Below are 16,395 nucleotides of genomic sequence, written 5' to 3' on the forward strand. Positions count from 1 at the left end.
TTTGAAGATTGTATAATGAGGTGAAGAGGGGAAAACACAAATTTAATTGAGTATATTAGGGGTATTGAGAATGTGTTATATTTCATGTATAGCTGTGGATTAGGTGGAATCTTCTTACAGTTTGCTGTATTTCTAAGACAAGTAGTTTTTCTTTCTAGTGTTCTGTTAGTTGGGCTTCTAAACCACAAGTTGAGCCATAAAGACGTTTTTTGAACCATGAGGATATTAATTCCAGTACAATCAAAATGTTACTTACAATTCCATGCAAAATAGCAAAGGCTTTAATGATTTTTAGCTAGGACTTTATTAACATCCAAATGGAGAGCTATGGTTAGCAGTAGGAGAAATATTAATTCCATTGTTGAAGAGAATTAAAAGTGCTCTCTTTGTGAGCTAGCAAAATGTTTGCAGGGATGCACTAACCTGAGCCAGAGCCAGCACAGACTTCCCCTTAGCCTAAACTGACCAAGGAGGAAGCCTGTGTGGAAGCTGTAGGTCAGAGACAGAGGACTGGGACTAATCCTGCTAGGAAAACAAAACTGTACTGGAAATTGTGCCCCCTTTCTTTTGCAAGTCTTACCTTCTGCTTTTGCGCTTGTGCTTTGTGCTTGCTCTGCAATGATCCACAGTGATCATCAAAGCGGTAATAGTTCTTCATGCGGCAGCTACTTCCTTTCTGGTTTAATTATAACCGAATTTGCTAATCACAGTCTTGATTAATGATCTTAATATGCAAATGCTATGATGAAACTGAAACTCTTTGTAATTGCTTGCAGACAGATTACCACTTTGAGTACACGGAGTGTGACAGCAGTGGTTCCAGATGGAGGGTGGCTGTCCCGAATCCGTCAGCAGAGTGCTCTGGACTACCTGACCCCGTGAAAGGGAAGGAATGCAGTATGTTGGCACTTTCCATATTACAGATCTCTTGTCTGTTTGTGCTGGTTACCTTATACGGCAGTGATGCCAACAAAGCCCTTTAGAAGAGCTTTTAACTCATAATTCTACTTAACTCTGTCACCAGTGTCATGAGTTAGTCCTTCCCTTCTAGGCCACCCTGTATGCCCTTCCAACCCTTCCCCTTGTATCTTGGAGCTGTAGAGCAGGGACTGTCCTTGCAGTGCAGTTTTACCCTCGTGAATACCTGCCACAGGTACCCCTGTATGCTAATTTACAGAAAAACCACAACATCCATTGAAGAGTTGTTGTTGCTTGTCTTGAGGCTGCGATACTTTTAACTGCTGCAGCTCTCCTGTTTATTTGTAATAGCAGCCAAAATGGTGACCAACAGTGGCCAAATTGCATTTGCGTAGTGTCCATGTTCTCATCACCTGCATTATTTAACTGACAATAAGCTAAATGCAAGTAATGGTAAATGTCCTATTTTCCAGTGTTATTTTCATGCTGAAGCTCTTGCATTTTTATCTGTTTATTTATAACAAGCCAGAGGGTTTGCATATCACTCGGTCCTCTTCCTTTTCCAATAGGTTAAAACACTTCATCTTTGCACCTGGGTACATAAATGAACTGGTGCTCTGCAAGGACGTGTGAACTATTCCTTGCTATTTGCAGCTTCCTAAGCTGAATGCCCTTTCCCATCTCACATCCTTGCTCTAGCAATTCTCTTCACAACAAATCCTAGCAGAACTTTATTTTCTCAGTAATTTCTAACAGGGGCTGTAAATCACTGTGTCTGACAAACGGGAAGAATGATGGCAGTGTCCTTTCAGTTCTGCTGTAGCAGAGATGACTTTTTATTCACTTCTGACTCTTCCTGTAATGGTTTATTGCTTGTTTCATTGCACAGTGTGCTCCAGCAGTGGGCACATAAATGTTTTTTGTAGCACTGTTGAACACAGTAAGATTTCTGACTGCCTGCAAGCATTGGCTGAAAAGTTGCATGTGTCATTCCTGGTGCTTGGGTTTTGTTTCTGAGGTTTTAAGTGTGGGATCTCTGTAAACCTAAGGGATGTGTTATTCAATTACAGAACTGTAGAAGTAGGTAGCACTTCAGGGGATCCCATAATTCATCCTTCAGCCCAAACAGCTGTAATACCTGCGACTGTAATTTGTGGCTGATGTTTGGCTGGGCTGTTGCCAGGGTCCTCTGATGATGAAATGCCCACTAACTCTCCAGATATTTACTCATATATTTTGTTCATTCATTTTCCCTCCAGTTACAGTTTTTTTTCTGCTTTTGAATTTCACTTGCTGAACTTCAAGCCTTTTACTTTTTGATTTTATTTAGTGCAGCAAGGAGCAGTTAGTGTTATCCCTCTTGATGCACAGTCACTTCTGGTGTATGCTGAAGTATGTGGGCATAGCTCATTTTTTCTGATGTACACTATTTCTTCGTAAAGCTTTTGATAAATGATTTAAGGTCTAGAAGCATTACATTCTTCACAGCTTTCTGGTACAACTTTCAACAAAAGGTTCGTATACTTTGTTTCGTCTTCTTTAATTTGTGTGTGTTGCTGCTCTTATATCAGTTCGAGAAAAAATTCAGTTGTTTTATAATCATGGATGAATCTTTGGCTATTTTATCTTTCCCTGTTTGACAGAGGAGATCTTTACTATGTTGATCGACTGTGATGTAATATACAAAATACAGGATTCTGTTCAGTACACTGGAAAACTCACTAGATGCTTTTTCTCCCTGTAGTGTTGCTTTTAAGTCTCATGGCAATTCAGCTGGTTTGAGAAGCAATTGGATAGTTGAATTTTTTTTTTTTTTTTTTTTTTTTTTTTTTTTTAACTGAGCTGTCTGCTTTCAGGGCTTTTGGGAGTGCAGCAGAATTAATGTAGCTCTTTTTTTTTTTCCCCCTCTTTTCCTTGTAGTATATTATAGCTTCCGGAGATGTCTGGCTATATCCTGATTGCAAAAGTCATTTTAGATTTCACATCTCTTAGTCTTTCACCTTTTGCTTTAAGGGCAGCTAATCTTCCTGGCTGAAAACATGGTTCTACCAGCAGCAGATAGTTACTGTCAGAGTACACTTGGAATATCCCTCCCATTTGGCTTGGCTAACCTGATGGGTTGTATTGCAAGATGTCTGAACCTTTTCTCATAGGCTTAGAGGTGTTTTGTCCCAGAGCATTTCAAGAAATGCTGTAAGTTTGGCATGCCCTTTGAGATGAGTCTTTCTGGCCTTTCTGCATCCTTCAGATTCTGATGCATCTTGTAGGTTCTCCCCTATGCCTGAGTGTCCTGACTGGGTCTCCTCCTGACTTTTGGTAGAGTCCTGGGCCCCCTTAGATACTTTATCTTTCCTTCAGCCTACAAACCGAAGGTCTGCAGTATAATCACCACAGGTAAGATCATGTCCAGCTTTGGATATCCATTGTCTTTAGAAGATGTGAAATCATAGAATCATCAGGGTTGAAAAGACCACTAAGATTATCTAGTCCAACCGTCAACCTATGCCTGTGACTGCTCTAGATCATGTCCCTCAGTGCCACATCTACCCATTTCCTGAACACCTCCAGGGATGGTGAAGAAGCTTTTCCTAATATCCAACCTGAACCTCCCCTGGTGCGACTTAAAGCCGTTACTTCTCATCCTATCACAGTTAGCTGGGAAGGAAACTATATAGGATCTATTAGTCCTAAGATATAGTTGAGCCAACTATCCTACTACTTTAAGAAAGGATTGCAGTTGTATGGTAGCATGAGTTCTGAGGGCTTTTTTTTTTTTTTTTTTTTTGGACTCCTTGAGGCTGGCAAAGCCCTCAGTGGTCCCTGCTGGTGTTATGACACAGTGGATATAGAGGAATGTGAATAGGAATGTGGGTTTTTTTTCCGAACACATCTGCTGTTGCTACTGATTTCATGATGTTTTGTTTGCTGTTGTTTTCTTCTATTTGGAAATGCTCGCCACTTAAGAATATCTTCTGTTGATCTTTGCTGCTCCCTGGAAACAGAATTGACTGTCGTTATTTTGGGGAATAGCTGTCGTTAATTTGGGGAATACTGCATAAACCTGTCTAGCTTCCAAATGCTCAGCAGTCATTTTGTTTAAATTGTGCCTGAACCAGGAACCGGAAAGGTGATACACCAATATGTTAAACATCTCCAATCATCTTCATAAATATGTCTAGACTGTGGTCTCCAGTGGAGTGCAAAGACTCTTTGAGATTGCTAAAAACGTATTAGCTCAGGTGTTCCGTGTATCTGGAGCAATCTAACTGTGGCACAGAGCTCAGCTGCTGTCTCAGGATGTGCTCATTTTCAGGATGTTCTGCTTTACTGCTTTTCATTCAAATGAACCCATTTAAAATTAGGTTGGGTGTCTCCAAGCTCTGCTGCGTTGTGAAGTGTATGCTAACCCGTGGATGGTGACCCACTCAGAGTGCCTGCCAGCATATCCTGGTGTGGCTGTTGTCACCAAATCATGTCAGGATTGAGACTTTTTTTGGGTTTTCAGAAGCTGATCAGTGACACTTAGCTGCAGAGAAGATGGGGCCCTCTGAGAATTAGTCACAGGCTTTTGAGTAGGAAGGACTGTTATATTTTGACTGCTTTATGATCTCAGTATTGGATGAAGGATTTTTGGCCTTTTTTTCTTGCTGTGAGAAGCATAATAACCCACCTTCCTCTCTGGCCATCCTTTCCTCTTCATCTTTACACTCACTCAGGTAGAAAGGAGAAAGGACCCTTGTGCACAAGGTGTTTGTGGTGCTGTAGGAGGTGCTGCTGTGCCATGATCCAGATATGAGATTGATGATGCAGGAGAAGCTCTGCAGGACAGAATCTCACTTGCAATAACGTGCTGGGACAACATGACCTTTCTGAAATTCACTCCTGCCTGGCAAGAAACCTTCCCCTCTTTCTTTCTGACTTTCTTGCCCTGTGAGGCTGCAGTCATTGCTGTTTTCAGATTCCGTGTCGGGACCAGCCTGCTTTTTAACATTCAGCACACAGTGTTACCTCCAGGCAGGACCACATTAGACTGCTCGGCCACCTCTCCCAGAGCTTTGCTCTTTCTTCCCTCCATGCTCATGCTTGTTCAGAGATGACTCATACTTCTGACAACAACCCATCACAGTTGCAAGAAATTCTGGAAAGATACAAATGAAATGTGTAATGAAGGTTTTGGCTAGGTTAGAAGGCAATATGTGTTACTCCTGAAGCTGGTCTTCATGGGTCTCTGCCTCATGCTTAACGTATCCTCTGCAAGCACCTTATTGAGGGCCTTTCGGATGATTCCATGGTTCAGTGGTCGTGCTGGTGTTTGACTGACAGTTGAAGTAGATGATCTTAATGGTGTTTTCCAACCTTTTCAATTCTGTAGAAGAAAGTAGAAGGACAGAGAGCCTTCTTCTGTCGGTGAGGTTTGGAGTCTGAATCCGTTACTTCTTGATGATTGGCAGTGTGCTTAACTAATTTGGTCTCGCTCATTTTTAATTACCAGAGCTCTCACTCTAATCTCCTTGTGGATCTGATAGCAGCAGAAGAATTTAAAGATCACTGCCATCAGAGCAGTGTACTTGGCTTTTTAAATGGAAAACCCTTGTGATAGTCAATGGGAGGAGTTTGCTTTTGGGGCTAAGTCTGAAGACCCATAAGGCTGGTATCTCGGAAAGCGGTTCATTATGGTGTGTGGGCTGATGTAGTTTTTAATAAGGACCTTCTGGGGCCTGATGATAGGAGCAGAATTTGGTATTGTGTTCCCACTGACTCTATGCTACAGTGTGTCATAGTTGTGCTTTTCTGCCAGCCTGACTGTATGCAGCATGTTTACACTCAAATTAACTGTCTGAACTCAGAGCCTTCCTTTTCTCCTGGCCTCCTTCCCTACGTCTCTTTGTCTCCTTTCACTCCAGTACAACCCAAATATCTGGTTCAGACAGTGCCCTTACTGTGTACTGGTGCACTGATTCACTCTTCAGAGCTGTTTTCATCAGCAAAAAGGGCTTACAGGGTTCACATTTTGACCTCAAATTCTTTTTAATATTAACCCTCTTATTGCACAAAATGATGAGTTGTTCTTTGTTTTTCTTTTCCCCCAGCCTAAACAAAAAGAAGTCATTTCCTAAATACCTGTTAATTTTAGCAGTGCTTTGTGCATAATAATGAAAATGTGCCGAAAACAATAGAAAGAACAATTTCAAAAGGAGTTGAATTTGCTGTGTACAAGGGATAAAAGGGTTGTTAAGGTCACTGTCAGAGTCAGCATCCAAATGCTGTATGCATTACAATGCTTTCATATGAAAAGAGGCACAAAATTATTGATAATATGGAAGAACTCAGTGATATACAATGCCATGCAGTTATTAAGGCTTAGAAAATTCCACCTTTACTTGGTACTCCTAAGGGAAAAGAAACTTTTGAAATCAGAAATGTGTTTCCATTTTAAGGCAAGGTGTGTAAGTGTGCACTGAATGGTAATCATGTGGAAAGCTCCACTGACTTTGGAAAAAACAATATCCTTAATTACAATGGACTTTTACTGGGGCCTAAGAGCAAATTTTGTCCTGATTTATTGCTACTGAGCTGTTTGTTGAGTTTATTCAAACTTGTGTAATTTGCTTCTAGGAAACACAGGAGGAGATATGGATCTTTCTGCTAATTACAGTGTACTTCAAACACAATTAGGGCAAGTGACCTTTTTAAGACTTGCAAGTTTTATAACACTTTAAGGCAACTGAGATCTGCAGAAATTTTTGTTTTACCATTGCGCTCTTGCAATAGAAATGTAGTAGAAGTTTAAACTTCACAAAAACATTTAAAGTTTGATATCCTTTCCATCTTTGTTAAGATTTGGTATCCTGAGCAAGTAAGGAGTGAGCCAGATCCTTATTCCCTTGAAATCATTGGGCATCTGTGAATTTTATAATGTATGATGTACGCACATACACATCTGTGTGGATGGATAATATGAACTGGATACATCTGGGAATGAATACCAGCGTGCTTGTGTTACAGCCTTCTGATGTAAAGTGTTGGTTTGTATCTGTTCATTGTCAACTTGTGCTTGTATTCAAGCAAATTGTATATAGTCTTCATGGTACATAATTTGTACTTCCAGGTTTTTACCTAGAATTTTGAAATTTGGCTGATGAAGCCTTGAAAATACCAACAAGAAGTTTTAGTAGTTTCTCTAATTTTTGCATTACTGTATCATAGATTATAGAACAATTGAATGGATTGTGTTAGAAAGGATTTTAAAGATCATCTGCTTCCACCTCCCTGCCATGAGCAAGGACACCTCGTGTCACATCAAGTTTCTGAGGGCTCCATCCAAACTGGCCTTGAATGCCTCCAGGGATGGGGCATCCACAGCTTCTCTGGGCAACAGTGCCAATGCCTCACCACATATAGATGTGAATGTATGTACAAATACCCTCAAGTGAATAATGATATTTATTATTTTTCCATTAACAAATAAAGTGTATTTATGTTATGTCAAAATCATTTATTATGGAATCAAAAAATTAATTATCACCACAGAGTTTTTTTGTCTTAATATATGAATATAATACATACTTTTTGAAAGGCTTGAGGAAATCTGGAGTTATGACCTCTTGAAGCAAATGTGTATATCCCACAAATCATCAGAGAGGTTATTTGCTTATTTGATCTTAATTGAGGATTAGTTTTTGGTCTCATTAAAGATATTTGAAATGACTGGGATATCTTTTTTTCAGCTGTGAAGAGCAAATATGGTGACATCAGCATAGCTCTGAGGACTAGGCATATATCCTCATTTTTTCTCATGGCTTCAAAGCAGTAGATCTCGCCTTCATCAACCTTGATGCACTAATTTTTTTTTCTTCATTTTTCATGTCATTCAGATATTGCTGCTTTAGGTATTCACCTTGGAAGAAATAATGAGGTCAAGCTATTAATGGCTGCTGGTGTTTAACCATGTCATTTAGATCTGACATATGCACTTAGATACTTATATATGTGGTGACAGATGTTGTTGGGTATCCTGAGCTGTAGGAAAGTGCTATTTTGAGGCAGTGTTCAAGAGAAGTATTCAGAAATTCTCTCATTCCTCCATCTTTGGGATCACTTACTCTAACCTCTTCTCCCCTCTCAGCTGAACAGCCTTCACGAAGCTGCTTGTCAGCATATAGGAGTCCATCCTTGCATATGGAAGGTTGCTCTCTCAAACCTGAAAGCCAAAAATATGGATTATTTATGGGCATGATTACTGAGGGAATTTGGGTATTTTTCTGTTTGCTTTAGATTTGTCCCTTTTCCTGTTACGTTTTACCTAGCAGTTAAAGATGTATGAGAGAGTAAGACAGTACAGATTCTGGCTCTACATCTAACTCTGATATGAACAGCAAGGAATTAATGCAACAATGCCATGAAGTGAAGATGTTGAGTTGGCAGTGGCGTGCATGGCAGCTTGAGAGCTGCTACTGAAAGCCTCCAACAGATGTGTATTTTCATTTCTTTTCAAGCATCACTGTTAATGAGTTAATTTCCTCTGTGCATGAGCAATAGAGTATCTTTGGGGAAGAAGTCACATTGTTGACTTTTCAAAGATCCTTTTAGATAAATGTTTTAAAAGTTTGCACTGAACTCATAGAGTTTAATTCCCAGGGAAGAATTACTGAGAGCTGTGTGTTGGTGTGCATATTGAGGCTTCCATGGGGAAGATTGGCCTTAGAGTCTTCCGATGATTCCTTTGCTCTATTTTTGTACACAGTACAATTCAATAAGTTAGACACATAACCTACTGAATCTGATTTCTATTTTAAATGGAAGGAAACTAGTAAGACCTTAAGATTTGCTATGGTTGAGGTATGAGAGGCAAACAGACCGGGTGTGTGAGGGAGAGATTGTGATCACACTGAAAATTTTGACACATCAGCTGAATAGGATGGAGGTAGGTGAGTGTAGACATCTTCATGTGAGTCAGTATTTGAGGCCCAGTTGTAATCCAGTCCCTGGATACCTCAAGTTCAATGCAATTGCTCAAATATAGCTGTTTAGGATTTGTTGAGATTTCTTAGTGTTTCCTATCTGGTTTACAGTTGCTACACCAGAAAGACATAAATTTCCTTTCATACTTGGATTGTGTTTGCTAGTCCACTGCAGAAGACAGTTCAAACGTTGTGAGAAGTCATTTGCACCAACCATCAATTTGAGCAATTGAAATAGGCCCAGTGGCATCAGTCAGTAGGGAATGGAGAGTTACTCACCTCTAGGTACATTTCCTCCTCTGTTCCCCAACTTCTCCAGTGCTGAGCCATAAGGGTGACTGTTGTAACAGCAGCTCTGTTTGCTAACTTCCTGGGCATAACTGTCTTCCTTCAATGTTCTACTCCATGAATTAGCTGAATATTCCAATTCCAAAACCACAGCTCTAAGTACCCATCCGATGAAATAAAAGTGATAATAAACTCCCATATGCCAAGCCAGCTCGGGAAAGTGGTATTGTTCCTGTCAAAGAGAAGAACTGGAGAGAACATTGATTCATTTTGTCGTTTCTTGGATAAAAGGAAAAAATATCTACACTTAAGAAAAGGAAGCGTCCCTTCCACAGAAGTTGCTCTTTTCCAGGGTACCTCTGATTTCAGTGTGATCACATTTCAAGCCCAAAGAAGGCTTGTCAGAGTTTTTCTTTAAATAAAGATTCGGCCTGGTTCCTGATAACATTGGGATATAATGACTGAAGAAAACCAACATCAATTATTCACAGTCTATTGGAGAAGCCTCATATAAATTATTCACGGAAGACATTCTGAAGCTGGCTGAGATTATAGGAAACATTAATAATAAAGCAATGAGTTGTTTCTTCCTTTGTTTTTTTTTTCTACTCTTCCTGTACTGTGGTTGGGTGTTGGTTCCATGTATTGTGGATTACAGTGTCCTAAAGTGGCACTGAACAGATGGCTCAGTTTGCTTTCCTTTGGTCACGTCTTCCCTTCTAGGTTTGTGGCATGCATCTGTTGAAGCCAGCAGCTGTTTGGAGGGACAACTGCTGCCAACCTTATATTGTTTTTCTCACCTACAGTTTTTTCTTTTGCCTATGGGAGTATAAGATAACTGAGCTCTGGCTGCAGGAGGTGACAGCGTTGCACCTTAAGCCCAGCGGTTTGGGTTCTAAATGAAGAACAAATAAATGGAGGGAGAGAGCTGGAAAGCCAGTTTGAGGTTATCTTTGTGTGTACTTTCACTGATTTAGGTACTCTCTGCAGCTCCACTGCTACCCTTTCTAATGTTATAATCAGGTAAAATCCAGTCCTATGTTGTTTTTGTTTTTTAATGGAATGTATTGTGAGGCAGGGGAAGGAAAGCATGCAAACATGCCCTCGCTCAGAATAGCTGCAATAATTTTAAGTATCACAACTAAGAAATGTCTGAAGGGGAAGTCTGCTGAGAAGGCCAATGGAGAGGGAATTACTGGGCCCGAGTGGTATGGGGTCAAACTTGGTGAGGGAAGGGGGACACAGGGCTGCATAAGGGAGGGAAGCAGTTGAGTTATGTTGTGGATTTGGTGTTGGAGAATATCGGCCATTGAGACAGCTTTGATTTACCTTGAAATCCCCACAATTCCTCTTACAGCATAGCAGTGTCTGAGAGATACTGACATGAGAAAACACTACAGAGGCAGGTTTCAGACCTCAGGAGGAGCAATATATTTGTGAGCATCTGCTCTTGTTAGTCCAGCTTTGTTCAATGACTAGCATCAGAAGACTAAGCAATGTGAAATTGTTAGCATCACTCACTAGAACAGAAACATGCCAAGCGAATTTGACTTAGTCCATTGAAATCACTGGGAGGGCTGCAGCTGTACTAAAATGCAGAACATGACCCTGGAGCCTGGCAGTCAAAGAGCAAGTGAGGCAAGCCTGCTTATGGTTTCTTTTGCCCTCTGGGGAATCGTTTCCATGTTTGCAAAATGATTCTAATGTTCTTTCAGATCTGAAAAAATAATGTATTGCATGCACTCCTTGGAAGCAGTTATGCAGGGCTCCCAACTCAGCATTTCCTATGTTCATGTTATGTTCCAGGAGAGTACAGGAGGTACAGTACCATCACTCTTGACTCACAGAGCTTAAGAGGAGGGGGATTAACTAGTTTCAGTAGTTTGACCTCGCAGGTCATACAAATGCATCCTGTTATGCCAAAGGTGTGGAAGATAATTTGGTGTGAATTTTTCTTCCTCATGATGTCCAGTTATGGTATAAAGTACTTGAAAGACAGAGGGTCCATCACATACCATGACAGACTATTAGAGTGATCAGTTACTCTTGCTATTTAAAATGTGCATTCTAGGGTGTTTCCAGTTTGAATTTGTCTGACTTCAGCTTCCAGAAGGTAGCTCTCCTTATACAGTCCTCTCATTGATTAAAGAGTCTGGTGGGGTCCTATGCCTTCTCCCTCTAGAGTTATTTATATGTTTATCAAATTGACTTTCAATCATCTTGTGATAAACTAAACAGACTAACTACTTCAGATTTTGCACTGCAACAAATTATCCCTAATTTTGAAAGCATTTAAAATTTTGTTTGCTTGTTTGTTTTTTCTTTTCCTTTTTTTCCATGTATTAAAAATGCAAAAGCAGGACTGTATTTAGTATTGGAACAACCTTCTTGCCTCTGATACATGGGTTTCATTCTACACATTACTTTCACCTGTAAATCCATCTACCTGCAGACTTTATTAGCACCTTTTTGCACATAGTGGAAGCTCCTGATAAATGGTGGGTCCACTCCAGCCTTCAGATTTCTTCTCTTTGGGACACATTTCTACCTTTTGAAAGCAGTGCTGGAGCTCCTTGACTTGGAGTTGGCTTGGGATCACCAGCAGACCCACTTGTGCTGCTTCCAGGCTTACCACTCAGTATCATAAGCCAATTTTAATACTGTTTCTTTTCTGCAGATTGCTGATAAAAACGTGACTCAGTGCTGTGGCAGGCAGAACTGCTTCCATCTCCCCTGCTTGGCGGTGATCTCCCACTGACAGCTCTGTTTGAGATCAGTTTCTCATGCATTTCTTAATCCGTTTAAGCTGTGCCTTACTGGTATTGTGTGGTGCTACCTTTTTTTTCTTTTTTTCAGAACTACATGCCAAACTTAGTTAATTGTTTTGGAAAGCTGAAGTCTATTATACCCACACAGTCACCTTTATCAGGTGACTTGTAATCCTTTTAAAGAATGGAGAGAGGTCTGTTTGCCCAGACTTACACAATGGTTTTGGTATTAGTACTGTAGCTCTCTTTAATTTTTCATGAAGTGAATTTGTGTCAGCTTTATTGCATAGATGTATGGATGTATGCAGCTGCATGTGTCTGCCTAACAGTACGTTGCAACACCCTTTGTGACTGAGGCTGGTTCCCTATACAACCCACAACAAAACTTTTTCACTTTTTTTTTTTTTTTTCATGGACAGGCAAAAGATCAAATATGTTCTTTCCAATGTGCATTGCTTTGTCCGTCGGTGTGTTACACCCAAGCTGATATTTGAAAGGGTTTATAGGACAGGGAGGCATTAATATCAGGGAGCAGGAGGTGATTGTCCCCCTCTACTCAGCTCTTTTGAGGCCTCATCTGGAGTACTGCATCCAGGCCTGGGGTCCCCAGCACAGGAAGGGTGTGGAGCTTTTGGAGAGGATCCAGAGGAGGGCACTAAGATGATCAGAGGGCTGGAGCACCTCTCCTGTGAGGAACGGTTGAGGGAACTGGGCTTGTTTAGCTTGGAGAAGAGAAGGCTTCAGGGAGACCTCATTGTGGCTTTCCAGTACCTGAAGGGAGCACATAAACAGGATGGGGAACGGCTGTTTAATAGGGTGGACAGTGATAGGACAAGGGAGAATGGTTTTAAACTAAGACAGAGGAGGTTTAGGTTAGATATTAGGGGGAAGTATTTCACCCAGAGGGTGGTGACACACTGGAACAGGTTGCCCAAGGAGGCTGTGGATGCCCCATCCCTGGAGGCATTCAAGGCCAGGCTGGATGTGGCTCTGGGCAGCCTGGTCTGGTGGTTGGTGACCCTGCACATAGCAGGGGGTTGGAACTGGATGAGCATTTTTTAACCTGGGCCATTCTGTGATTCTATGATCCTATGATCCTATGATTCTATGATTCTATGATTCCATGACAGCTTGCAGTTGGAGAGGGTTGCAAGGATGTGCTTTATGGCAGTGATGTCCAAAACTGATCAATTGATTGTGGAAAAAAATTTTGAAAATTGCCGATGTGATTCAACAGCCATAGTTTTATTTTCCAAAAAAGTATATGCATCTAAGGAACTATTCGATAGAGATATTGTCTCCAAAAAGAAAGTATCAAATGCTTAAACAAAGTGTCCCTGAGGCCAGGGCTGGGTGGTGGTCACCAAGGGTACATCTAAGCAGGAGGATTAATCTCTGAAGCAAGAGAGGATGGCAAGTGAGACGGTACACTCAAAACAGTTAGGTTGCTCTAAAAGTAATGCCTTCAGTTTTTTCTTTGGAAACTACAACAGGTGGAAAGAGCATAACACTATTTGATAGAGCAAATTCTCACCCACAAAACATTTTTCGACATAGTCACACTATTAGCTATGCATTTTCATCAGCAATGAAAAAGAGCTTGCATGTCACGCTCATAATAATCTGTGCCAGCAGATGTGTCCCTCTGTTACACGGCTGCTATGATTGCATCATTGCTAGGAAAATGTTGCCCACCCAGTCCATCTTTCACTGGCTTGAACAGATGGAAGTCAGAAGGTGCCAAATCCAGACTATATGGTGGATGTAGATGACAGTCCAGACAAGATTGGCAATGTGCTCCATAGTCTTCAAATTGATATGGGATCCAGTGTTTTATTGTGTTGCAAGAGAAAGACTGTCTTCTTCTCTGGTCTGACTGTGGAAGTTTGAGCCTCCAGCCTAGTCAGTGTTGTGATGTAGTGGTCAGAGTGGATGGTTTGTTTGAGTTCCAGGAAATACAGCAGGATTACCCCTTTCCCCCTTTCCTATCCCAAAAGACAGTGCACATCACTTTACCCGTTGAGGGCTGCATCTTGAACTTCTTCTTTGATGAGGAATTCACATATCACCCCTCTGTGAACAGCAGTTTGGACTCTTGCTTGTAGTGGTGACACCACAACTTCTCACCAGTAATTATGTGATCGGTGGCACTGTCACTTGCAGCCTCATAAGTCCTGACAAAGTTGTGTATGGTGTTCTTTCTGCTCCTATATGAGGACTCATGGGACCCACTTGACACAAACTGTGATGCTTAATGTTTCCACCGTTGTTTCCAACTCACTGAAGCCATTGTGAGTGACATCTAATCTCTGGGATCCCTCTTGGCAAGGGTACAGTGTGCTCTCGTCCAGCTGAGATAGACTCCTGAAATGATGTTGCTGAGACAGCTCTTGGTCTCCCTGCCTGCTGGAAGTGCAAGCTGTAGAAGAAAACATGTCAGAGCTTGGCCCACTGAATCTTTCCTCCCCACCCCCCTACTACCGACCACCTGGAATGGGACCAAGTGGTGCATCTGTTTAAATGTCGAAAGTGGTTCTTGTTGCTATTAACCACGTTCAGCCCCAAATTGAACCTGGCAACCAGCTGGCATGCTCAGAGCTAGTTTGCTTGCAGATGTACGTGTTTTGACAGGAAGCGCTGCAGCCTTTGAAATGTGATGCTTAGAAAATATAAAGAAGGTAATTTCCCACCTAAAAAGGTTCATCTCTCACATGGGAGGTGAGCCATGGATAGGCAGTGTAGTCTGCAGCAGCCAGTTTGATTTCTTGAACACTTTTTTACTCTCTCTAAAATGATCAAGCTGCAAGGAGTTAAAAGATCTTCATTCAGCTAAAGTAATAATCTCTGATCAACATCACTACAATTGAGGAGGCTCTGCTGCCTGCTGCACCTTCTTCATGGTAGCAAGATTCTCTTGATTACTGTCTTCTTATTCAAAATTCACAAATCTGGATGTGTGGTTATGCAGCACTCAGTTTCTTGCAATTGAACTTTCTTTAAAAAACGCTGGAGCTGCTCAAGGATCTGAATGTCATAAAAGAGCTTGCTTTTTTATTTCCCTTCCTAATGGTTTCTTTCTGGAACCTTCAGGAGAAAAATAAGGCAGGATTTATCAACAGTGCTAAAGCAGTGAGTAGGGACACCAAATGCAAATGTAAAAAGCTGTACAGACGGTGGTCTCACTTCAGACAGACATGTAGGAAAGTGCTTGCTGCTTTTCTCTGGGTGCCTGAAGAATGCATACATCCCAGCACCAGCTCTGCTGGCGCCTTCCTTCTTGGTGTGTCACTCATGAGTGATGGGTTAGGAGAACAGGTTTGTTGACTTGATTTTCACTAGTTGAGATTGAGAGCATGTCAATATGACCAAGAAGAGATAATGGCCCTTTGGCAGAGCTTTCAATCAAAATGGACCTTTTATCTGCATTCCGCTGTTGCCTGTCAAGGGCAATTACACAAAGAAATGCATTGGGAACCAGCTCAGAAACAGGAGCCTGAGCTGGAGGTTGGATTTGGGTAGAAATTGCTGTTACGCAGCCACATCTTTATCAGAGTACTTAACAGTCAAACAAGTTTTTCTGCAGTTAGATAAATGTCAGCACATCCATAAAACCACATATGCTGCAGCTTCAGCTGGTGTCAGTTGTTTTGGGCCAGTTTCACCACTTCGGCTAGCAGTCCGACAGCTTCTCAGACTGTGAGTTTTGTGTCTCGTAAAGTGAGTTTATGGAATGTCTGCCACTGCACAATGTAGCACACATGAAATATTCAGTAAGAGTTCCCAGCATTTCTTGGGCTGAGTTTTGTGATTTGCTCTGAGTCCCACTTTGGCTAGACTGGCAGAGTTGAGTTTATAAACCCAGCAACACAAGAGATAAATGCTGCAGAAAGTGCTCATTTGGTTTCCATCCAGGGCATTCAGTCTCAGAGAGGATGTGATGCAGTGCAGGGCTGGAAAAGAGTGGGATTATCACTTTGTGAATATGTTTTCTAAATTATACTTCCCTAGTTGCATGTGTTTAACTACTCTCTTTGCTATCCTGGTAACAAGTGTATGTTTTCTCAGCATCCTAATAGCACCACAGTCAACCTCATTTCTTAGATGTGGGCTATTTGATGGATCTTGACTGATCTATAGGATGAAAGGTAATGGCTTTAAGTTGCAGTAGGGGTGGTTCAGGTTGGATATATTCTCAGAAAGAATGGTGAGGCATTGGAACAGGCTGCCCAGGGAGGTGATGGAGTCCTACCCATGGGGGTTTTCAAGAAAGGGGTAGATATTGCATTGAGTGACACGGTTTAGTGGGCATGGTTGGTGGTAATGGGTTGGTTGGGCTAGATGATTCTACTGCTCTTTTCCATCCTTAAAGATTCTATGATCAGGCAGGATGTTCAAGGGTTTCTTTGCAGTCCGTGAGAAATGCAGAGAGTTGTGGATTAGGTGTTCAGCTCTCAGCCTAC

At 41.4% G+C, this 16,395-nt stretch overlaps 1 protein-coding gene across 2 annotated transcripts in view; it reads left to right on the top strand.

The window, feature by feature from the left end:
• ELAPOR2 (endosome-lysosome associated apoptosis and autophagy regulator family member 2) overlaps window positions 1-16,395 on the top strand; it is a 90,685-nt gene that overhangs the window by 43,302 nt on the left and 30,988 nt on the right. The window contains exon 2 of one of the 2 annotated variants that reach the window (XM_042816328.1): window positions 777-897. The gene's annotated coding sequence lies outside the window, so the exon portion shown is untranslated. Of the gene's footprint in view, window positions 1-776; window positions 898-16,395 lie in introns of those variants that run through there. The other variant, XM_042816329.1, reaches the window with a different exon arrangement.

Source organism: Centrocercus urophasianus, unplaced genomic scaffold, assembly GCF_019232065.1.
Source record: "Centrocercus urophasianus isolate 14NV4802_14NV808 unplaced genomic scaffold, USGS_Curo_1.0 seq_15, whole genome shotgun sequence".
NCBI lineage: Eukaryota > Metazoa > Chordata > Aves > Galliformes > Phasianidae > Centrocercus > Centrocercus urophasianus.